The following is a 24,631-nucleotide window of genomic DNA, read 5'->3' on the forward strand; positions in this document are numbered from 1 at the left end:
GTAGGTACGAGGGTCCTAGGCCGTATAGGGCTTTAAAGGTTAAAACCAGCACCTTAAACCTGATCCTGTACTCCATCGGGAGCCAGTGAAAACATGAGACTTATGGTTTTGTTACGTATTATTTTATTTTGGAGTTGTCTGTTTATTTTGAAGTTGTTTGTTGTAAAAAATGTATATTATGTTAATAAAATAATAAAGGATTTGCAAACTTAAAAAAATAATAATTAAAAAAACAAACATTTTGTTACAACCAAACGGCCTATAAATTTTTTTAAACTAAAATAAAAACTCTCCATTTGCTATACAGAATACAAAAAAAGAAAAAGAAATTTGCAAACCAGGTGTACCATTTCCTTTTCTCTCTCAATGTCACACACAGAGAGAGCTGCATGTCCCTGCTATTCAGATGACGCTAAAGGTGTGTTCAGGCAAGTCCTTTTCTGGGGAGATGAACCAGCACTTGTCCAGTCCCTTTTGATGCTGTGGAGTTGTGTTTTGAGGTGACGCTCCCACACTTCTCCCTGGTATTGCTGGATCCTCTAGTCCTAACACCATTTGTGTCCCACGTCACTGTCCTGTTCAGTCTTTACCGCAGTCACTGCAAGAACCTGAGCACCAGTCTCCCTTTTACTCCTCTTTGAACTCTACTCCCTTCCTTCTTTCCCAGCTGCCTTAGCTGCCCTTTACTGTCGCTGGAAACCAAGGGAGATGACCTTGGAATAGCTGTCGGTAGAGCAGGAGACTCTTAATCTCAAGGTCATGGGATTGAACCCGCACCTTGAGCAAAAGATTCCTGCATTGCAGGGGGTTTGATTAGAGGACTCTGGTGGTCCCCTCCCTCTCAACGATTCTATAATTCCATGAGTCAATGTGCATTTGTGTTCATGTTCTGCTCCCTGGCTGGCCACAGTGGGGACAGGATGCTAGACTAGATGGGCCATTGGCCTGGTCCAGGAGAAGACATACTTATGACTCTCCCAGTGTTCCGGTTCCCTTGGCAACAGTCACCAAGGCTGGCTGAGAATTCTCACCCTCCCTTGTTATGATTCAGCTTATCTTCTGTTTTTCCCAGGCAACTGACCTTATGAAATGACAACAGCAAGGGCATACAACGATGTAACACAACCACATGAGGACAGGGAGAGCGGAGACCCTTGGCTGCTCCACTGCCCTCGGACGTTCAGGCTATGATGGCTTGGAAGAGGGCCTTCTTAGTGGCAGCCCCTAAGTTTGGGAACTCCCTCTTCACAGAGGTATGCATGGCATCTTCATTATACTGTTTTCTGTGAATGCAGAAGACACACCTCTTTGCCCTGGCTTTTGACTCCATGGGGTATATATTTTTATTATACCGTAATTTGTGAACGTAAGTTGATTTAAATATTTTTAACATTGTGCTTTAAGTGCTGTAATCCACCCTGGAACCTTTTTGTTGTTTAGTCATGTCCGCCTCTTTGTGACCCCATGGACCAGAGCACGCCAGGCACTCCTGTCTTCCACTGCCTCCCACAGTTTAGTCAAACTCATGTTAGTAGCTTCAAAAACACTGTCCAGCCATCTTGTCCTTTGTCGTCCCCTTCTCCTTGTGCCCTCAATCTTTCCCAACACCAGTCTTTTCCATGGAGTCTTCTCATGAGGTGGCCAAAGTACTGGAGCCTCAGCTTCAGGATCTGTCCTTCCAGTGAGCACTCAGGGCTGATTTCCTTCAGAATGGATAGGTTTGACCTTCTTGCAGTCCATGGGACTCTCAAGAGTCTTCTCCAGTATCATAATTCAAAAGCATCAATTCTTCGGCGACCTTAGGGTAATGAATTAAATCCTTGGCATCATCTAGCACAGCTGTATCCATGTATAGCAGGTGGGGGATACAAACACAAGACCCACCCCAGTGCCTCCATATGTGTTGCCCCATGGTCTCAGGGCAGCCCTACATAGAGCACAGGGCAGCGATCTATCCTGGAGATTACCAGCACATGGAAGACAGAGGACAGAGAATCCTGGTCCAAACTGATAAAAGGCACTCCGAGTGATAAATATGGGTTCATGAATCTGACCAGACTATGATCCTGTTTCCAGGGGGAGTATAGCCCCATGCAAAGCAGGTAATGGACGAATGATCTGGACTCAGGCTTATTTGTGATGGTTAACAAGGAAAGGAACTAAGCGCAGCATATTTTGACTGGTGTCTTTGGGATATGTGGAGGGGCTCACGCCATTGGCATCCCAACAGATCTTGCTTCTCCATTACATTTCCAGAGAAGCCACCAAGCCTCAGCTTCAGATTCAGCAAAGATCAGACATGCCTCTCTTTGTCTCCAGCTTTAGCCCCCCCCCTCACCCCCCCGGGCTATATATAGGTCATCTACCTTGGATGCATGTATTATTCCTGGAGAACACCATCACTTAGTAGTAGCTATTGCAACCTGGCTCATTCTGGTGTGAGCACTTAACTGGTCAGCCAAAGGCATTACCTTAACAAATGAACTGATTTGGCAGGTTTCTAGATTCTGCCCAACATATACGAGATCACAGGTTTGGAAGAGGGGCACACAGGTATCATCTAGACTGATCTCCTCGCCAAAAAAACCCCCCTCATAACATTACTTAATCAGAGAGCAATTCCCATGGAATTTGGTGTGGTTTCCTTCCAAGTAATATAAGCCATTGTTGCATGAACGAACTATAGATGTGACAGCAAGGGCCCCTTCTGAACCACAACAAGACACTTAAGTGCTAAGTATTAATAAAACTGCAATGTTTAAGTGTCTACTATTTGCTTGTTTTTTTGCAAAGGAGGAGAATGGAGAGACACTCAGAATAATAATAAGAAGAAGAGTTTGGATTTGATATCCCGCCTTTCACTCCCTTTTAAGGAGTCTCAAAGCGGCTAACATTCTCCTTTCCCTTCCTCCCCCACAACAAAGACTCTGTGAGGTGAGTGGGGCTGAGAGACTTCAGAGAAGTGTGACTGGCCCAAGGACACCCAGCAGCTGCATGTGGAGGAGCGGAGACGCGAACCCGGTTCCCCAGATTATGAGACTACCACTCTTAACCACTACACCACACTGGAAGCTACACAACTTTTCTCCAAGCAGTGAAGAAACTGTGACAATAGGGACTCCTGAACCAAGGTAAGAGATGTTTGAGTTTAGTTTAGCTGTTAGCTTAGTACAACTTCAGGGCTTAATGTCTCTTACTAATTGTTGCAAGAGAACATCAGAAAAACTTGGCCACACCTCCCTGACACCCTTGGCCACTAAGCAGCCCCACCAGGTCCAGTGTCCATGAGCCACCACTGAGGAGACCTAAATGTTCGGTTTCCTGAATCCATTGTGAAGCACCCGCGTCCGGAAATTATTTGCATCAAGCCCTGCTTTGTAATTTCTAGTGAAGCAACAGGGATGTGATTGTCACTGGAGGGCCTGGGAGCTGTTAGAAAAATGTCTTCACCCATTGTATTTCTCCATCCATTTTCATTATGCAGCAAATAGTGAGGGATGTTTCACAGGCTGTGACTAATGTGCTGAATCAAAGAGGTACCTGGACAGGTAAAGAGGCAAAGTTCAATCTTATGAGTGACACTAATTGCGCAACACACGATTTCAGCAATGAGCTTCAGATCAGATCAGTAACTGTAAAAACTGCAGAGGCAAAAGAGGCACGAATCATAGAGGCATTGTGTCTCCACTGGGAGCCCAGTCAGTACAGCCAGGATACATATATATATATAGAATACATAAATGCATACATTCATACATAATTTTATTTGAATGCTGCCTTTCCATACTTCAAACCATTCCCAGGGTGGCTTACAAGATGAAAAAATTACACAGTTACAAACATAACAAAAGTAGCTGTAAACAATAAATAAAACATAAACGGTACAAAACCAAATTGAACAATTTCCACATAAATTATAAGTTCTAAGAATAAAAATACAAAAAATAATAATAATATCAGTAACAGCAAGAATGCCCCCTCAACAGAAACCCCGAAACAATACCCCACCCCAAGCGGCTGTTCAGCAGCCTCAGCTTTCATAGCTGGAGTCAGTCCAGGTCCCGCCCTCCCAAACCAGGTGGGAAAAGGCCTGCAAGACAGCAACAGCATAGCTAGCTGCTCAGGTGCCTGGGGCAGCGCATGCGCGAGCCAGGGCAGGGCGCACTGCACAAAGTCTGTCCGCCACCTCTCTCTCAGCTGTAGGGTGGCTGAGGGAGAGGCAGTGGGCAGATGCAAGCCCCACACTGCCATTTCAGGCAGAGCAGAGCCTGCAGGTGCCCAGGCCACCATGTCACTCCCAGGAAAGACAGGCACACTGCAGACCCCTGTAAGTGCCGGCCCCTGCGGTGTGGCACCCAGTGCCAGCCATGTTTCGTTGCGTTTGTTGACTGAACTAAAAAGTTTTGTGAGCCCCCCCCTTCTTTAATTAACTCATATTTTTGCCATTTTGTCACCCCTCTCAATGATGACACCCAGGGCAGCCCGCACCCACCACACACCCCTTCCTACGCCACTGCAAGCCAGGGAGCAGGTCTTCCAGGACTCACAGGCAAGGCTAGCGGAGACAGGAGAAAGTCAGGTCACCAAAGACAGGCCAGATTAAGATCCTAACAAAATGCACTCGGCCTCAGCCTGTTCTGCCACCCATCTCCACTAGCTGATGTCTGCAAGACAATCAACAGCACCATCTTGAAGACCCTGATTAGCTTTCCCAGATCTCCTGAGAGTCAATGTCAGGCTTCCTCAAACTCGGCCCTCCAGATGTTTTTGGCTTACAACTCCCATGATCCCTAGCGAACAGGACCAGTGGTCAGGGATGATGGGAATTGTAGTCTCAAAACATCTGTAGGTTGAGGAAGCCTGGTCTATGTCAGTGTTTCCCAACCTTGTGCCTCCAGCTGTTTTTGAACTACAACTCCCATCATCCCTGACTAGCAAGACCAGTGGCAAGGGATGATGGGAATTGTAGTCCAAAAACAGCTGGAGGCACAAGGCTGGGAAACACTGGTCTATGTCATGGGCCAGGAATTGGCTTTACCTGCTGAGCAGCAGCCTGAAACAGCAGAAGGCAGAGTGACTCCACCTGCTGCTGATCAGCCTTCTGGCTCCTGATGAGAACCAGCTGGCTTCAGCTTTCTTAAGCAGGGTTTCCAGCCTCAGTTAGTTGCTGGAAACAACATTTGTCATTCCTGGCTGCTTCTCTTGACCTTGGACTCCCGGCTTTCTTGACTCTCGGACCGTCTGACTGCATAAACTGAGATACTCCTGACTTTAGGACTGGACTGAACCTTGCATAGGGACTCTGCCTCCAGGCAAGTAGCCCCCTGAGACTTGACTTGACCTTCTGCCCCTGAGCTCTGCTATGGCTGGGCAGCATGGGACTCCTTACAGCAGTCTACTCCTGAGTCAGGGGTGGCATTGCTTGAGATAACAAGGGCAGCGCCTGTTGAAGCAGGAAATAGATCCTAGTTGGTTTTTTTAAAACAGAGGTAATGTAAGATGCCCTCTCTCCCAATTCTTACAGGTTTTCAAAATGTCTTTTATAATGCTTACATTGATGTCCACTTGCTATTCTCTCACTCCCACAGAAAAAGAGGTGTTTGCAGTGGGGAGAAAATGCAATATGCTAATCATGCTGAGCTGTGCCTCTCTATACCAGCTCCATCTCATCTCCAGCTCCCTGATACTTAGACTTGATTTACACTGTGATGTCAAACTCCCGATGTTCTATGTAAATTCGGTTCCTCCATATGCTGCCCTCCTCTCCATACATGCCCATACCCATACTGTGCAGACTGAATGGGGCAGCGAGTTGTCTCTGTAAAGCATAAAGTATACTGGTAAAAAGGTAAAGGTACCCCTGCCCGTACGGGCCAGTCTTGCCAGACTCTGGGGTTGTGCGCCCATCTCACTCAAGAGGCCAGGGGCCAGCGCTGTCCGAAGACACTTCCGGGTCACGTGGCCAGCGTGACATCGCTGCTCTGGCGAGCCAGAGCTGCACACGGAAACGCCGTTTACCTTCCCGCTAAAAGTATACTGGTAACCCTGTATAAAATAGGGGAGGAAAACCTGGTCCTCTCCAAATGTTGTAGGGCTTCAGGGATGATGGGAGATGTAGTCCAAGCACATCTAGGGAGGGCCACAGGCTCCCCCTCCCCCATCTCTGATACAAAATACCGTATTTTTTGCTCTATAAGACTCACTTTTTCCCTCCTAAAAAGTAAGGGGAAATGTGTGTGCGTCTTATAGAGCGAATGCAGGCTGTGCAGCTATCCCAGAAGCCAGAACAGCAAGAGGGATTGCTGTTTTCACTGTGCAGCGATCCCTCTTGCTGTTGTGGCTTCTGAGATTCAGAATTTTTTTTTTCTTATTTTCCTCCAAAAACTAGGTGCGTCTTGTGGTCTGGTGCGTCTTATAGAGCGAAAAATACGGTAATTAATATTATATACCACTGGAAACCAGCTCTTTTTGCATTAAATATTCCTCGATGTATATCTGCTTCATCATACTCGTTTCTCCATCTTTTAGATTTGACTCTTAAGCTACGAATCTTACTATGAACTGGCTTCGAACAGCTCTAAGGAGAGCAATAATTTTGCTTGAAAATGCAGACTTGCTATGAAGGATGCTTCGCTAGTGGCAATTCAAGGAAGCAAAATAAAAAGGTAAAGGTAAAGGGACCCCTGACCGTTAGGTCCAGTTGCAAATGACTCTGGGGTTGCAGCGCTCATCTCGCTCTATAGGATGAGGGAGCCAGCGTTTGTCTGCAGACAGCTTCCGGGTCATGTGGCCAGCAGGACTAAGCTGCTTCTGGCGAACCAGAGCAGCACATGGAAACTCGGTTTACCTTCCCACCGGAGAGGTACCTATTTATCTACTTGCACTTTGACGTGCTTTCAAACTGCTAGGTTGGCAGGAGCAGGGACCGAGCAATGGGAGCTCACCCCGTCACGGGGATTCGAACCACTGACCTTCTGATCAGCAAACCCTAGGCTCTGTGGTTTAGACCACAGCGCCACCCTGATAGGAAGCAAAATAGTCACACACAAAGCCCCACCCCCAAAAAAACCCAAACCCTTGTCTGAGAATGTGGCAGACTAGAGAAGTTGAAAAAAGGGTCAACCTTTAGCAAAAATCTATTTTATGTCTTCTGTCATGCTTCAAAGGTATGCTGGCTATTCCTGTCTGCTGTTCTCAGCAGTCCTGGAAGATTCCTGCACTTAAAACCAATTCCTTTATCAGAAATGGATGGTTGTTGTTTGAAAGGCATGTTTTCTCCAGTTATGAAACACCCATAACATTCTAAGTACTTCTGATTTGCACTCAGAGAATCACTCAGTCCAGCAGAGCAGACACTTTGGCTCCATCTCAAAGGGTTCATGCAAGGAATTAGCAGCCACTCATCTCCCAAGTTGAGCTTCAGAGGGAGAACTTTCTCCCTGTGTGATTATTAGCAATGATGGGCCACATTCACCTAGGATCTCCAAGCAGGGGTTCAGCAAGAGCTGAAAGTTGCCCCCCCACACACACCTTTTTTCAAAGCAGGTGCAATTATGTCATTGATGTGACAAGACACCTTTCAGGTTTTATTACAATAGCTTCTCAGGGAATGTGAAAAAGAATCAAACAGATTCTGGATATTTCTTTCCTTTGGTGGGGTTCCTACTTCACGGCAGCAGTTTAAGTGGTAACAATCCTTTGCAAGAATTGTCTGCATTTCTGATTGAAAGCTAAAGAGTGTGCTCCGGTTGACTGAAGATCTTTGGTTAAAACCTGGTGTGTTTTAAACACTGTACGCAGTCTGAAGTAAGCACCTACAATGGTTAGAATTGGTTGCAGGGTTGTTTTTTATAAGAAAGATTCAGCATTTGTGTGTTCAGACCCAGAAATCTCCCCCCCTAAATAAATTCACACTTGACTCAAATTTTAGGTTCGGTTTTTGGCAGAATTTTGGCCAAAACTTTATTCATTACAGAAAGTGAGTGGTTGCATAGGCTCTGGTTCGACTAGCTCCCTGCCATGCAGGAAGCGCTGACCCAGCGTTCCAGCATAGGTCAGTCAAGGGTGAACACCTGGATAAGCAGAAAGCCGGGAACGGGCTAAATCCGCCACCCAAATGTCCCCCTGGACTCAGGCACGGGCACAAGCCCTCTCAGGGGTTGACCAAACCATCGAGTCCCTGGATTCCTTTAACGGAATACCCTTCACATAGGGATGGCAAAAGCGTTCTCCCATCCCTATCACCTGAACCAGAGCCTATCTGCAACCTTACAAGTTGTGACGATTTGCTACATGGCAGGCGAAACCCAAATGGCAACAGCCAATCAGCCAAGTGGGGAAAATGCCTGCCGTGCCCCTGTCCCAACAATAGACGACACATGACGGCATAGCAAGGTCAAGCGCAAAGCCCTAAAAGTAGGGAGAGGTGGGCGGGTGTTCCGAATGCACACGCCGAAAGAGGAAGCTCTGGGTCACGTCCATGGGCATAAATAGGTCCTTCGAACCGTTTGGACTGCGTCCCATTGGCCAGATTGCACCCAGCTACGAGGGACCTACCAATCGAGTGTTGTGGCTGACCAAATGTACCCACCCACAACACAGGGTCTCACCGCAATACGTGCCCTCTTTAAGGGAGGACCCAATTTTCCAGCACTTCTTATACCCCTGTATTGCAGACCAACCTTGTTACCCCTGATATTACAAATGTGGGGTGGGGGGAAGCGGAGACTGGCGGAATCGCTTGAACTTAGCGACTTTCCTCTAGGCCAGGCATGTCCAAAGTCCCTTCCAGGGGCCTAATTTGGCCCAGCAGTCTGATTAATCCGGCCCCTGTGGCAGTTTATTTCCTGTGGTAAAATCCTAAAGAAACCTTAACTTCAACCCTAAAAAAAAGGTCAACAGCTTTGGTTGGCTCTTTCGTTGACCCTCACAGCCCTTCACTTCATGAAATCTGGTCCTCTTTGAAAAAAGTTTGGACACCACTGCTCTAGGCAAATGCTGAAACTCCATATGGTAACCCGCTCAGGGGAGCCATTCCTCTCTGTTTAAATAGGTAGGCCTTGGTTGACCCAAAACATTTTGCTGCCTGAGAAAGAACAGTGGTATAGAAAGCTGTCCTTCTTCCCCGAAGGAATTGTATATCTGGGAGAGGAATAGGTGGTCTCCAAACAAACTAGGGTTCTTTGGGAGACTCCATGCCTGTTAAGCTGGTTTAAGAGTGCTTTAAATGCTTTTCCGTAAATCATCCATAATTATTATTTAAATTATGCATTTCTTAATTTATATTGACATTATTAATATCTTTCTTTCTATTCCCTTCAGACAATATTTCTTAATTTTTTCACAGTGCTTCTTTAAGTCCCATTAGCGTTATCTGTCCCTCACTTATATGTTCCAGGTATTCCACAAATTTCCCCCAGTCCTCGATGAACTTTTGGTCTCTTAAGTATCTGATCTTTCCTGTCAATTTATCCAGCTCCGCATAGTCTAACAGCTTCATTCTCCATTCTTCCACAGTCGGTACTGTACTTTTCGGACCATAACACGCAGTTTTTTGCTCCTAGAAAGTAAGGGAAAATGCCTGTGCGTGTTAAGGAGCGAATGCACGGATCGGAGCCATGGCTGCCGTCAGTCAAGCAAAGCGGGAGCTGCTTACACACTCTACGGGGCTCTCGCTTTGCTTGCTTTAAAGCGACCTGGAGCCAGGGAGGAGGGAGGGAAGGAGAGCCATGGCAGCAAAGCGGGCAGCAGCCGCTTACACGGGAGGAGGGACAGACGCTAGCAAAGGTCCGTGAGCTCTCTAAACAGAGCAATGAGGCTGCAGAGGGACGGCAGGAAAGATAAAATTTAAGCAACCAGCAGCAAAATAAAACCAACCTCGAGCTCTGAGCCACGCAGTGAAAACCAGGAAGTTAAAGAAAAAAGGCTGGGGATGAGGGAGAGGGGAAAACTCCGCAAATCCCCGCGTCTCAGCTGATCCGCTGGGAGGGAGCAGCTTGTTTTCAGGCAGGATAGATTCGAGCATTGTCTGGGTCCTAGTGCCCCTACCACTTTTTTGTGCTCCATTCTATTGCTGCTGGTGGCTGCTTATCACTCAGGCTGCAAGGAGGAGCACTTTTACACAGCTAATGGTGAATCCCCTGCAATCAAAGTCCTCCTCACTTGCTCAAATCTATTCTGCCTCAAAACAAGGAGCGGAAGGAAAAGGCTGCAAACTGTTAAATGGAAAAAACCCAGGCACAGGGCAAGTAGCTTAAGTATACCTTTAAAGCAACAGTGCTCTTTCCCTCCCTCCTCCCCGCTCAGCTCACCGAAAAGCTCCTTCTCCACGCGTGCTCCCTTGAGTGCTTTTCCTTCCCTCCCCACTTAAAACGTGGTTACAAAGCAAGGATCCACATGGATCCTCAGGATTTTTGCATTGGGCTACCCCAAACTCCCCATCAGATCACATGTCTGTGGCCACAGCATGAACCATAAAAATCATGCACCCACTGTTTCGTTCAGAATATTTTTTTCTTGTTTTCCTCCTCTAAAAACTACGTGCGTGTTATGGTCAGATGCGTGTTATAGAGCGAAAAATACGGTATTTCCTGTTGTTTCCATTTCTAGGCCAGTAACACTCTTGCTGCTGTTACTGCATATTGAAAAAATTTACAATCCTTTCTTTTTATCTCATTTCCTACGGAAAAGCTGAAGGAAGTCCTGAGAAGGAATAAGTTGTGAAAAATTTGATGTGAAACTAATATGTTTTTTGGTTTTTTGATGTAAATTAATTAAAATTCATTTAGAAAAAAAAAGAGTGCTTTAAATGATGCTCTAGTTAAAATTCCTGCATCTCATGGGTTTGGACTGGATGACCCGGCTCAGGGCGCCTTCCAACTCTACAAATCTGATTCTACGAGTGCCTATAGATAACAGATGGTTTTTTTAAGAATGCCTCAAATATGTGAGAAGATTTAACCCTTGTGGTTATATGAACTTGCCTATGATTCATTAGCAGCTATATGGAAAGGGATGTTGGAGGCAAAGCTGTGTTAGGACAAGAAACAGAATTTGTTGCCGTCTCTTTCTTTGGCTGAGTTTCTACATTTACCATTCTTCTGACAGGCAGAAATTTAGCAGGTGGAGAGGATGTGAGCCATTGATATTCAACGTGTATTGCTAACTTAGAACCATAAATTTCACTGGGTCTACTCTGAGTATGATCAGCACTGGAAACAACCCATTGGAATGGATTGCTTTGAAGTCATTTCATTCTGTACCAGGTAAAGTAATTTTTAGCCACCCCAATTCCCACCCCCACATGTCCCAAATTTTGCCTGACGAAAGGTGGCAACCCTGGCTGTATCTGATATTCTGCAACAAGTATTCTGAGTAAGTAAATGTTATTTTTATCTTTTACAATGTAGTTTGTGATTAGTGTTTTAAGGGAGAAATACCAGGAGAATCCTGTCTGCCTTAAAGCATCCTGGGTTACTTAAACTAAAAAGCTAAAACTAGCCTACCTAAGCTTCCCTTTTAAACTGCAAAGAGATACACTCTGCTGAACTCACAAATGCGAGGAAGGAAAGACAATATCTAATAAATCTATCCTCTCCTAGCACCTAATAATAATAATAATAATAATAATAATTTCTATACTGCCCTATACCCAAAGGTCTCAGGGCAGTTCACATAAAATATCAAATACATAAAATATAAACAAAAACAATAACCCAAATAAAAGAAAAACACCCAAAAGCGTCAGCATTTTTAAAAGGGTATAGGGATGTAGATCAAGTCAGGCAGAGGCCTGAATAAAAAGGGACTATGGACAAACTATCACAGGAAAGCCTTTTTTAATATCCATTTGTTTTGTATTGGGGTGGCCTGGACTTCATCCAGTAGGCCATAGCAATATGTAGTAGTAATACTGGGCTCATGTGTTTTAGGTAAAGGTAAAGGGACCCCTGACCATTAGGTCCAGTCGTGACCGACTCTGGGGTTGTGGCGCTCATCTCGCTTTATTGGCCGAGGGAGCTGGTGTACAGCTTCCGGGTCATGTGGCCAGCATGACTAAGCCGCTTCTGGCGAACCACAGCAGCACATGGAAGCACCATTTACTTTCCCTATTTATCTACTTGCACTTTCGAACTGCTAGGTTGGCAGGAGCTGGGACCGAGCAACGGGAGCTCACCCCATCGCTGGGATTCAAACCGCCAACCTTCTGATCGGCAAGCCCTAAGCTCTGTGGTTTAACCCACAGTACTACCCACATCCCTGTGTTTTACCTGTAAATAAATGGACTAGAAAAGCAGGGATGTTTTAATGAAAATGTTCTGGGACAGGACCTGGTGTGGTGCAGCCTAGGAAGCCCCTGTGTTCAAATGTTGCCACCGCCATTAGGTCACTAGATGATCTTAGTCAGGTTCCTTAGCCTCAGCTTGCCCTCATCTGCAACACAGGGATATTATACAGGGTTATTGTAAGAATCACAACAAATTATAGCACACTTTAAACACTATATAAATGCTAGATATTATTAACCATGTACTTTGTAGCAGGTTACACACTTTCATGAATCGGTCACCATGTGCGAGCTCTGGAATTAATCTCTGCAAGACAAAGGCGTAGGGGTTTTACTGAAACTATTTCGATCGTTTTGGAAAGAGATGAGGGAATCAGCAGTGTTGTGCAGTAGGCACAGCTGTTCCTTGTAGTTGAGTCTTGCTTCGATAAACCCAAGAGGGTTACCATTTTTATGCCACCTATCTGTGTCTCTACATTAATCAATCTGGCAATACTTAACCACCCCATTAGAATTATTAATAGAGAAAAGAGCCATCAAGTTGCCGTCCAGTCAGCATTGAAAGGATGGAAAGATGAGCCACTCATTTGATTGAGCTGACAGCCATTAGGACTGGGTTTTCAATGACTCTGTATTCTTGGAACACACACAGGAAGAAAACAAAACTTCCTGACTCAGCATAGTTTTCACTCTTCAGTCACTGGCTCTCCCCCCCCCCCAGCCACCGCCACTACCCCTCCTGGTCACCATGGCAACACAATAGGATTCTATGTGCAACCCTACGTGAATTTCACAGCCTTTTTGTAGACAGTCCTTTCACATTCCTTCTGATACTGGTTCATTCTGAAGGTTAAGAGGAAGTTAAATTTCCTGAGGTCAGCGACATGGGAAACGGGTGTAACACTCACTGCCATTGGGGTTGACGATGGTTTTGCTGACAGCAAGGTTTCCTGGTTCTTGTGGAGAGACAGCTTTGTCTTGGTGTTCCATTGAAGGATGCCTTGGTGATCTCAACTGTCCATTGTTTTTCCTGGGCTCTCCTTTTCTCTGCCGCCTTGTTCCGTTCCGTTTTCTTCTCTTTCGGTGACCCTGTTGCTTTCCTCCCTTCCTCTGCCCGATACACACATCCCTACATGTTGGTGCTCTCAAGGTGATCTCCTGGGCTTCAGAAATTACCACTGCACCACTGCCTCCCAGGCTCTGGTATATTGCCACTTCTAAATTAATAAGCTCTAACCACACACAGCTTTCCCAGTTGATATATTGGCCTGAATGGGCAAGATAAATGCCTAGAGAAATGCTGATCTGCAGAGAAAAGCAGGTCTGGTTTTTATTTATTTTTTTGCTATGCATATTGAATACCTCACTTGGAAATCAATTATTTCCATTTCTTTCCTTTCCTGTGCCTGAGTCCCACTCGTACCTATTCCACTTGTTTGTTTGACTCGTAAAGATATCGCAGGAGGGGTTTGGGGGGGCAGGATTTGGGGAGAACTGGTAGGCAAGGCTTCCCCCCTGTTCACTTTTCTGCAAATGCCCCCAACCTGATCATATTAACCCACTTTTCCTTCCAATAACTGGAAGGAAGCCAATTGTTTGCAAAGAGATTTTGCCATGTGTGTGGCTCCAGTCGGGTAGCTTCAGCGACATGTATCTTCCTGCAATGCATGTTTTTTTGCCATGTCTGGCTGGCCTGTTTGTTTCCTTTGCCAGTATGGCTGGGGCAGAGGTGGAGGGACATCAACATACATACTTTGCTAGTTATCACTGTCACGGCTAAAATGGCCGCTGTTTCTTTAATGCGAATAAAGCTGGGTCAGCATGACTCAGCGGTCTGCACCAAGTTGTATATATAAGTGAGAAATGTTAGTTGGTTGCTGAGACTGGTGTTTGGGTTGGTTGGTGCTGGTGTGTGGAGTTATTCAGTCGTGTTTTGCACAAAGACTTTTAAGAATAAAACTCTGCAAGGATATTCTCGTGGACTCTTTTTGTGCCGACAAGGGTCCGAGGACCAGGCTGAAGAGGCAAAGGGAGGTCAGAACCTTTTCCTCCTCTTTTTGGTTTTTACAAACACTGACAGGTTATGGGCCCAGTGTTTCTGAGCATGTGCAGAGTGCAAAACGACTGACAGCATCTCAGCAGGGAGCTGGTGAGTCCTGGTGGTGTATGGAGCCGGTGGCTGTGCGTTGGAGCAGTTGGTGGCAAGCTGTAACTGTCTGCAGCGACGCTGGAGCAGCTAGGATCTGAGGACCAGAAAAGCACTCAGCGTCGGCTACTGGAACAGTTTGAACTGCTAGAGGACCACAGTAGGCGACTCACAGAGCGGCTACACCAGTTGCAGAGCCAGGCGGGACCTGAGGGTCAACAGAAGCAGCAGCTAGAAGCCGGTGAGTGCCAGCCAGGACCATCTAGTGGGACTCTAAAGAGAGAGTCTGGAGAGTTTGCTGGAGGCCCCACAGAAGAGGCTCAGCAAGCACCAGCAGAGATGGCAGATTTCCATTCTTCCCAAGTTGTAAATATTGGGGGAGGCATCCCTTTTGAACTTCTCTCAGAAAGCAACTGGCTGAGTTGGTCAATTAAAATGCAGCAGTTGTTAAGGAGAGATGGACTATGGGACTGTGTTGAAACTGAGGTTTTGAGGACTGACTCTGCTGAGCAAAAACGGCTAGATGAAAGGGCTCGTGCCCAAATTATGCTGTGTTTGAGCAACTCTCAGTTATTGCATGTAGCAAATGCCAGCACAGCGTTTGAGTGCTGGAATTTATTAAGGGCAATGCATGTCAGAGAAACTGCTGGAACTATAATTTCTCTGACCAGAAGGCTGTTCAGGACTGTTATGAAAGAAGGTGAGAGTTTGGCAACTCATCTTCAAACGCTGAAATCTCTGTTTCTTCAACTACAGCAGAGAGGTAAGCGTTATGATGAGACTGACCAAACCTACATTATTCTTTCAAGTTTGCCTGAAAGCTGGTTGCCCGTGATTAACAGCTTGGAGAGTATGCGTCCCCGAGATCTGACCCTTGAGTATGTGGTTGGAAGATTGACCGAAGAAGCAGAAAGAAGGTCAGATAAACAAGCTGAACTCCAAGAGCGGAGGAGTTACAGTCGAGGGGGCCAGCAGCAGAATCTGCCAATGGAGCAACACCAAGGTTTGGACTTGGCCATGGCAGTGAGGAGATGCTATAGATGCAACCAACCCGGGCATCTCCAACGTCAATGCAGGGCAAGACTTCCAGGAGACGACGTGGAGCAGAGACAGCAATCAACGCAGAAACGTAAGCAGAAGGGGTTCTCTTCAGAGAAGAAGAGCACGCGTTCTGCTCAGTTTGTTTCTGCATTTTCTCGAGAGGAGAGGAAGATACCTCGAGGAACATGGTTGCTGGACTCTGGGAGCAGCAGGATTATCTGCAACAGTCGGGAGGACTTTAAAACCCTGGGGAAGCCAGCTGATGGAAAAGACTCAATTTATCTTGCTGATGGTCGTAGAAGCAAGATTGATGGCCAGGGAACATGTTTCCTGCAGTGCTTGAACACTACTCTACCAGAGACTCTGTTTGTCAGCAGTTTGGACTATTGTTTGCTGTCTGTGAGCTGTTTGATTAATGCAGGGTATAGTGTTAACTTCACACGGGATGGCTGTCTGATAAAGAATGGAACTCAGGTATGTGGCCATGCAAAGTTGGAAAATGGGTTATATGTAATGCAGGACAAGCCTATTAAAGCAGCCCAGGTGGTTCAGGATAATTTGCCAGTTCATAAGGGGTGTGTACATGAACTGCACAGAAAACTGGGTCACGCCAATTTCCGTGTGCTTTCAGAGATGCAAAAGGTGTGCAAGAACCTAAAAGTAAACAGCTGTAACTGTTTCCTAGATTGCAATGTATGTAAAATGGCCAAATCTAAGAGGAAGCCTGTGGCTTCTAAAAGTGACAGAGTATCTAAAGAGATTTTAGAACTTGTCCATTGTGACGTGATAGGCCCTTTTCCACAGAAGACTGAAGGAGGCGCCAGATATGCTTTTCTGGTAATTGATGATAAATCACGTTTTAGTTGGTTGTTTTTGTTAAAGCAGAAATCTGAGTGTTTCCCCACATTCAGAGAATGGGTTGCCCAAGCTGAAAAGCTCTTCGCTCGCCCTGTTGTGCAGTTGCAAACAGATAGGGGTGGAGAATTTCTGAACAAACAATTTGGGACATGGTTGCGACGTAAGGGGATCACTCATCGTTTGACTAACCCTTATAGCCCTGCTGAAAATGGTCTGTGTGAAAGACGTGGGGCTGTAATACAGTCAGTAAAGGACTGCCTGCTAGTGGATGCAGGATTGGGTCACAACCATAGGCTGTGGGGCGAGGCTTTTCTGACAGCGAACTTTTTGATTAATAGAACCTGGTCTAGCTCTATAAAAGATATTCCTTATCGTGTGTTGTTTGGGAAAGAACCAGAGTGGACAATGCTCCATAACTGGGGTGCTTGGGCGCATGTAAACATCCCCAAAGCTCAGCGCCAGAAAGGGGGTGCTAGAGCACAGAGACTGCGGTTTGTGGGATATCAGTCCTATGGCAAAGGGTGGCGTTTCAATTTACGCCCAGGACGAGTAGTTCTGTCACAAAGTGCAGACTTCGCTGACCAGGACAGATGGACTGTGATCCATGCCAACCCAGATTGCCTACTGCCCCTGCAAGTAAGAGAAGAGGCTTCTTCTCAGCCATTGGCAACGCAGGAGCAGGAGGAGGAGGAGGCACAGATTTCCCCAAAAGATGTGGCAAAAGATAATACTTCTCTAGAGGAAGAGGAAGAAGAGCCAGAGATAAGGGGGGGGAGAAGAAGTAATAGTGCCTAGGCGCTCCCAGCGTTCAAACAAGGGTGTACCTCCTCAGCGTTTGACTCTAGGAGGAGTGAGAGTATGCAATGTGAGTTGTGTGGAACCACAAAGTTATAATGAAGTCTTAGACTTACCCCCTGGGGAACGTGCTTTGTGGGAACAAGCTATGAAAGAAGAAATGGACTCTTTTAAATGTAACAAAGTGTTTGAGGTCATAATGCCGCCACCTGGTGGCAGAGTGGTGTCATGCAAGTGGGTTTACAAAAGGAAAACCCTTGCATCTGGGGAACCACGTTTTCGAGCCAGATTAGTAGCCAGAGGGTTCACTCAGATTAAAGGGGAGAGTTATGATGAAGTGTTTTCTCCCACTGTAAAGAGTGAAACTTTTCGCTTAATGCTTTCCATTGCTGCTGTAAGACAACTAGCAGTGCACCATTTTGATGTTGATGCTGCATAAAAAGGTAAAGGTAAAGGTACCCCTGCCCGTACGGGCCAGTCTTGACAGACTCTGGGGTTGTGCGCCCATCTCACTTAAGAGGCCAGGGGCCAGCGCTGTCCGGAGACACTTCCGGGTCACGTGGCCAGCGTGACATCGCTGCTCTGGCGAGCCAGAGCCGCACACGGAAACGCCGTTTACCTTCCCGCCAGTAAGCGGTCCCTATTTATCTACTTGCACCCGGAGGTGCTTTCGAACTGCTAGGTTGGCAAGCGCTGGGACCAAGCAGCGGGAGCGCACCCCGCCGCAGGGATTCGAACCGCTGACCTTTCAATCGGCAAGTCCTAGGCGCTGAGGCTTTAACCCACAGCGCCACCTGCGTCCCTGTTGATGCTGCATATCTGCATGCAAATTTAGACCATGAAGTATTAATGAGACAACCCCCTGGGTTTGAAGAGGAGAATGGTGCAGTCTGGCGTTTAAGAAAGGCTGTTTATGGTCTCAAACAAAGTGGAAGGTGTTGGAACCAGTGTTTAAATGAAGCCCTTGTAAAACTTGGATTTAAAAGGAGTGTGGCTGATCCATGCCTGTACACCAAGGGATCAGGCAACAAATATCTAATGCTCTTAGTCTTTGTTGATGATTTGCTTGTGGCAGGGAGTTCCACAGATGAGATCCAGAAGCTCACAAGTCAACTGGAAAAGAGGTTTAAGCTTAAAGCCTTGGGGCCTGTAAGCAATTACTTGGGAGTAGAAGTAAGGCAGGAAGCTGATGGAAGCTTCCTATTGAGCCAGAAAGAGAAAATTCTTCGTTTGATAGAGCAGTTTGGCATGGAAAACTGCAAGCCAGTTCAGACTCCCATGACACCAGATTTCCCAAAGACAGTGTGTGATGATAAATTTGGTCAGCCTGAGTTGTATCACTCAAAAATAGGATCACTGTTATATTTAAGCCAGTGGTCAAGGCCAGACATTGCATGTGCTACAAATGTTCTGAGTCAACGTGTATCTAAACCCAGTACTGCTGATTGGTGTGCTTTGAAAAGGCTTATCAGATATCTAAAGGGGACATTAAATGTATGTTTGAAGATATCTAGTACACAAGACGAAAAACTAGAAGTATTTGTTGATGCGGACTGGGGAAGCTGTGTAGCTACCAGAAAATCTACAAGTGGAATGGTTATGATGTTTGCCAATTCCATAATTGGGTGGAGGTCAAAGAAACAAGGATTTGTTGCAACCTCATCCTGTGAGGCAGAATATGGGAGCCTGTCGCTAGCATGCAGTGAAATCATGTGGTTTATACAGATACTAAAAGATCTAGATTGTAAAGTTGATTTGCCTATCCAAGTGTATGAAGATAGCCAATCGTGCATTGCATTAGCGGGCTCGGAAATAATGAAATCCGCATCAAAACATATTGCTATCCGTCATGCGAATGTTAGAGATTGTGTACAGAATGGGGTAATCAAACTGGAGTATTGTCAATCACAAGATAATATTGCTGATTTGTTCACCAAGCCTTTGCCAGCAACATGCCATAATGAACTGATGACAAAACTGGGTTTATGTATATAATGTATGTATGTATTGTTTCTGTTGGGGTTTTTCGCATTTAAAGAAACAGAAGGGGTGTCACGGCTAAAATGGCCGCTGTTTCTTTAATGCGAATAAAGCTGGGTCAGCATGACTCAGCGGTCTGCACCAAGTTGTATATATAAGTGAGAAATGTTAGTTGGTTGCTGAGACTGGTGTTTGGGTTGGTTGGTGCTGGTGTGTGGAGTTATTCAGTCGTGTTTTGCACAAAGACTTTTAAGAATAAAACTCTGCAAGGATATTCTCGTGGACTCTTTTTGTGCCGACAAGGGTCCGAGGACCAGGCTGAAGAGGCAAAGGGAGGTCAGAACCTTTTCCTCCTCTTTTTGGTTTTTACAAACACTGACAATCACTCCATGAAACTTACATTGGCATCCTGCGGTCTCTGGTGATAATGGAGAAGTGAACCTTTGGAGGTGAAATCAAACTGTGGGAAGGTTGCAGTGTGCTCCCAGCACTAGTTTTTGAAACTTCATTTCAAACTTCATGATAGCCACAATCCATACTGACTCTGTAGTTTCTTGACAAAAACATTGTTGGATGTGTTCTTCCCTCGAACCAGTTTTGGTCCAACTAGAAAGCTCGATGCCGAGCAAGCGGTAATGCAAACATTTGAGGCAGCCGCCGTGCATGCGCAGATAAGTGTGCATGTTCAGACGACAGCTTCAAATGCAGCAGGGAGAAATGGCCTTGTGTTTTAAGCAGTGGCGGAGGAGCAGCGAGCGTCGGCAGCCAGTGGTGACGTGAGCATGGGCAGCATGGCAGGGGTGCCCGTTCTGCCTCCCTCCTTCCCTGGGTCAGATGGCCAGGCACCCTCACCAGCAGTCAGGCTGTCCCTGCAGAAGTTTGGGGGTCAGCCCCCCCCCCAGGAGGCCCTATGTCTCCACCGCAGGAGGGCCCTGCCTCCACTGGCTTGCCTGCTCCCTGGCTGGTTCTGTGCCAGCAGGAAAAGGCAGGATGTGGAAGAGTGAGGAAGAGAGTGAGCTGGGAAGGCAGGCAGGAGGGGGGAGTGAGAGAAAATATTGAGGGTGATGTACCCCAGAAGAACATTATTGGGGAGGGCCCACGGAACCCCTGTGCCCTAGAGTGGATTCCTATGCCAGGATAATACAATGTGCTCCTTCTTTCGTAGGGACATGGTTTGGGAAAGGCTCCAGCCAAGCAGCAGCCCAGCGGCACCATAGGGAAACCCCAAATGTGCAGGTATGCTGGGACCTTCTGGGGCAGGGGAAGTGTTTCACGGTCACCTTGCCAGCTGGAGGAAGGAGGTCTGGTTTAGATATTCCTATAGTTTTACGGGAAGTGTTTCTCTGTGGTCCACCTGGGCAGGACATGGGGGGTGATTCTCTCCCATGCCAACCCCATATCCCAAGGCTGGGCCAGGGCAGTTTTAGGATGGCACAACCGGTGCGCTCACACTGGGTACCATGCTGCAGAGAGTGCCAAAACAATGCTGAAGAACAAGAGGGAGGGATGCCAAATTGTAGGGTCGTTCAGGCAGGGTCGTAGCTAGGCGGCTCACCCTGCACCTGGCTGCAGGACACGCCCCCCACCAGACACCCGAGCGGCTAGCTAAGCCGCTGGTTTTAAGCTGCTAATGTGAACATGCCCCATGTTTCCTGCATTGCAAACTCATGACTGAAGCAAATGTCAACATGCTTTAGATCTCATCTTACTATTGTAAGCTTATTTTTGTGCCACCTATCATAGTTACTGATTTCTTTTTCAAAGTCTAGCAAAGGCCACATTTTTCTGCTACATACAAATAGGTAGATGCTGGAAAAATGGTTCTTCCTTCATCCCTGTTTGTTTATGTATGTGGCAGTGTTTGTGTCACTAATGTAGCGTTCATCTATCTGTCAAGTGTGCACCGAATCACATTCTTGCAGGTATCAGCTCCCTAGTTTAATGGCATGAGATCATGGATTAATTGAGAGAACTTAGATCCTGTATTTCTTTGGTAAACTCGGGAGATAAAGCTAGACTGAATGAAAAGTTAGTTGTGGTACATTCTGAGGTGAAAATCCAGCGGTTTAGGTGGGAGAACCAATGGGAGTAGGCCCCACCTTGCGATATTTTTGAGGAGGAAATCTAGTAACATGTAGGAGCAGAGAATAAGGTCTCATCCACACTTGCCATTTGCCATGAGCTTTCTAGGTACAGGTCTTTGTTTTCCCAGGCCATCACTTTTTCTTTCTTTCTGTTTTGCCCCCTTGCTTTTGCCAGGAAAACCCAGAATTGGAACAAGAGTTTTCATGGGGAACAGGAGGGGGCCACTTGGACACAGACCAGAAAACCACAGAGGAAAACTAGTGTGGCTTTTGATGGTTATGCTAATCTTGGTTTTAAATCTTGGGCTGGCGAAGGAGAAATGAAATTCTGTGCTTTGATTTCACTCATTCTCACTAATCAGGTGGATTGGGCCCTAGGCAAGTGTCCTCATTCCAGCACACCCTGCTATGGACCTATATCCTTTGCTGCTTAGCCACGTTAAACGTGGGAGGGAAAAGCTTTAGCAGTATCTTTCCATGGCTATCTGAATGTGAAATGACTTTTCCTTACAGTAAGGGGTGGGGTTGGGGATGCTAACTGGATAGAGTAAATCGGTTAGCCCCACACTTTATAACTGTTCGTAGAAGACTTTAAGTACTGGAAAAGCCACATTTCAGTCAGCCAAGCATTACGCTAATTTTCCTGCATCTAATGGAGGTGCTCAATTAACCTCCCTAAGACAGTCTTTGCTTTTGCTGTCACACTGTAATTGAATGAGCCAACGTGTGCTTGAAAATGAACAATCTGTTTTCTTGTGAATCTGCCAGGTTTCGACATTTAATGCATCAGGTGTTCAACATCCCTACCTCCCCGGTAAATGCACTTTCCACCAGTTCATCAATAAGGCTCTGGTTCATGGTACAAAATGACTGTGAAGTTCTTATTCTTCTGCTCAGTGACAAACTGTTGCCCAAGGAAGCCCTGCCAGAGAGCTGAAAATATTTTTTTCCTGAGTGATTGCACTCCTTCATCCTTAGCACTGTAATAATGGAATATTACCAAGCTGCCTACATGCTTCTGTCATCACAGGTGTTTTGAAACCTGGAGCTCAGTGAAGTAACCATGATGTACTCATTTGCTTACTGGTGTAGCACTATTGTCATGACAGCAGATGCACCCTGGGAGACTGCTTCAAATGGCCGATTAAACCAGGTGGGGGTAGCCAGTAGGTCTCAAACCCTCGATGAGTTAGGGACTTTCCCTGCATGCAGACACAGGCTCCAGCAGATTGAGCAGATGAGACCAATAGTGGGTCCAGTGGTCGAGAAGGCAGTTTCTCCACATGCTGTAGAGTAGGCATGTCCAACAGGTAGATCGTGATCTACCGGTAGATCACTGGACGTCTGTGGTAGATCACTGGTAGATCATTGTTGTTGTTTAGTCGTTTAGTCATGTCCGACTCTTCGTGACCCCATGGACCAGAGCAAGCCAGGCACTCCTGTCTTCCACTGCCTCCCTTCATGGATCACTGCCTTGTCGTGGCAAAGGGGCTTGAATAACTCAGAGAAGCTATGAGCTATGCCGTGCAGGGCCACCCAAGATGGACAGGTCATAGTGGAGAGTTTTGACCAAACGTGATCCACCTGGAGCAGGAACCGGCAACCTACTCCAGTATCCCTGCCAAGAAAACTCCATGGACAAAGGCAACAGGTAGATCATTGGCTCCCCGTAAAGAAGCTGAACAACTGTGGCTCCCCTAAAAAAAGGTCAACATTTTACCTCCTCCCTGAAAAAACTCAACAACTTTGACCTGAACCCCCCAAAAGGGGGTAGATCACTGCCAGTTTTTAACTCTGTGAGTAGATCACAGTGTCTTGGGATTTGGCCACCCCTGCTGTACAGCATGGGTAGGCAAACTAAGGCCCGGGGCCTGGATCCGGCCCAATCGCCTTCTAAATCCGGCCCACGGATGGTCCAGGAATCAGTGTGTTTTTACAAGAATAGGATGTGTGCTTTTATTTAAAATGCATCTCTGGGTTATTTGCGGGGCATAGGAATTCGTTCATCCCCCCCCCCCAAAAAAATTATTGTCATTCACCTGTCTCAAAAGACAGTGGAAAAGTGTGCCTTTGAGGCTGACGTCAAAGTGTTTGAGAGTTATAGCGCCTGCTGTGGCTGTAGAGACTGATACAGGAGAGACATGTTTTGTTGCACCTGGGGCAGAGGAGGGCGTCTGGCTGTGCTGCTGCAGAAGCACCAGCGTGTTTCTTCTCTCTGCCCTCCTCCCAGCTGTTACTTCTCCTCTGGTCACTGGCTGTGGATGCTCAGCCTATCTGTTGCCAGGCGCTGCTGTTGTCTGCGAGGGATTCACACATGATGGAGTTGATGTTCCCAGTCGTCATGTCATGTTTGCAGACATCTTTGTAACTCAGAGTTACAAAGTGCCTGAAGCCAGCTTCCCTTGGGGATCCTGCCATCTTCCATTTGGTATACATGACCAAGCCATGTTCCTTAAAAGCTTTAGAATGGAAGGTTGTTGTTGTTTTTTTAAAAAAAGAGCCAAAAAGCCATTTTTTGCTTATTTTTTTTTAATCCCTTGCAAATCAAAGTTCCTTAAGAGCAGAGAATTTCAAGGAGCAACAAAAATGGGAGCAATAGATAGAAGTCAGGATGGCTGCATAAGGGCATGCACAGGAAATAGGGGGGACAAATGTCCAAGGGTGAAGATTGGTTTACAAGAGCTGTTAAAATTACAAAAAGGGTGGAAGAAAAAGGAAATATGAGGTCTGCTGTGTGAGAAGATAGAGAAGTCTTAGTGGGTGACATGCTAGTATTTTTATGCAGTTACAGTGGTGCCCCGCGAGATGAATACCTCGCAAGACGAAAAACCCGCTAGACGAAAGGGTTTTCCGTTTTTCGATGCGCTTCGCAAGACGAATTTCCCTATGGACTTGCTTCGCAAGACGAAAACGTCTTGCGAGTCTTGCGATTTTTTCTGCTTCCCCCCCTTTTTCTAAGCCGCTAATAGCCTTTTAGCCGCTAAGCCTTTAATAGCCGCTAATCCGCTAATCCGCTAATAGGGTTGCTTCCCAAGACGAAAAAAGCGCTAGACGAAGAGACTCGTGGAACGGATTATTTTCGTCTTGCAAGGCACCACTGTATTTGCACTGTTGTTGTATGTATCTGTTTAGGGAACATGGAGTAAATAACATGTACATAATATGTCTGTGATAATGCATATAATATGTAGGAATTGTCTGCATTTTTGGCAGAGCTGGTGGGAGGAAATAACTTTTGTGGAGATCAAGAAGCAAGACGGGAATTAGGAATAATTTGTGAGGATTAGTTGGATGGTGAGATTCTCAGAAGAGCCCTTGAGATTCTTAATCTGGGGGTTACGGGTTCAAGCCCCACCTGGGGCAAAATATTCCTGCACTGCAGGGGCTGGACTAGATGACCCTTGTGGCCCCTCCAAGCTCTACAACTCTGTGATTCTACTA

At 46.4% G+C, this 24,631-nt stretch overlaps 1 protein-coding gene across 2 annotated transcripts in view; it reads left to right on the top strand.

Moving 5' to 3' along the window:
• LOC309354202 (uncharacterized protein) overlaps positions 1 to 20,070 on the top strand; it is a 104,434-nt gene extending 84,364 nt beyond the window's left edge. The window contains exon 6 of one of the 2 annotated variants that reach the window (XR_014162180.1): positions 20,012 to 20,070. The gene's annotated coding sequence lies outside the window, so the exon portion shown is untranslated. Of the gene's footprint in view, positions 1 to 19,948 lie in introns of both variants that reach the window. The other variant, XR_014162181.1, reaches the window with a different exon arrangement.
• The last annotated feature ends 4,561 nt before the right edge of the window (positions 20,071 to 24,631 follow it).

Source organism: Podarcis melisellensis (genome assembly GCF_964234715.1).
Source record: "Podarcis melisellensis genome assembly, chromosome: 13".
Taxonomy (NCBI): domain Eukaryota; kingdom Metazoa; phylum Chordata; class Lepidosauria; order Squamata; family Lacertidae; genus Podarcis; species Podarcis melisellensis.